The 616-nt window shown below is 34.4% G+C and overlaps 1 protein-coding gene across 1 annotated transcript in view; it reads left to right on the top strand.

The window, feature by feature from the left end:
- Window positions 1-616, top strand: part of LOC119589226 — a gene marked incomplete at its 5' end in the record, with an annotated part of 73,080 nt that overhangs the window by 70,586 nt on the left and 1,878 nt on the right.

Genomic DNA, 616 nt, shown 5'->3' with positions numbered 1-616 from the left:
AAAATAAAAACTAATGTAACTTGTATATCGTCGCAGGCATCTTAATTCTGCTTTGGCATATTTAGTAAAAACAAAAAACAAAAAAAACTAGTATATTTGGTTTTAAAAAATTACCTGAAATGACCACGCACTGGGACCTAAAATATTTCATACATCTTTTAAAATATCTAACAGAATCGTGTTACTGCATCAGGTACCTTATTTTTGCGTACAATGTTTAAAAAAATGTCAAAAATGTCTAAATCATACAAGGAATAACAAGGTGAATCTTAGATTTTGTCGCTAAAACTCTGTTAGAAGATGACGAGATATGTTCCAGTGTGTTTTAAGGTCTCAGTTAAAAGCAGCTCCATAGAGTTTATAGAAATATTGTTAAATAATCGTCAAATATTGGTTGATGTCAGGGGCGTCATTTCAGCCTTTCATTGGGGGGGGGGTTATCCAGTAGTTGTGATAAAAAGTAGTTGTGATAAGGCAGAGCTTGAGGGGGCAAATAGAGTCTAGGGGGCGTAACTTGACGCACCTTGTAGATGTATTACTATTTCGAGCGAAGCGAATGATACTAGTATATTTACTCATCGACTTTCACCAAAATGTGACTCTTTAAGTGTGACTT

The sequence above is a fragment of the Penaeus monodon genome, chromosome 25 (genome assembly GCF_015228065.2).
Source record: "Penaeus monodon isolate SGIC_2016 chromosome 25, NSTDA_Pmon_1, whole genome shotgun sequence".
Lineage (NCBI taxonomy): Eukaryota > Metazoa > Arthropoda > Malacostraca > Decapoda > Penaeidae > Penaeus > Penaeus monodon.
Note: the sequence above shows the minus strand (reverse complement) of the source record. Positions and strands in the feature narration are given on the sequence as shown.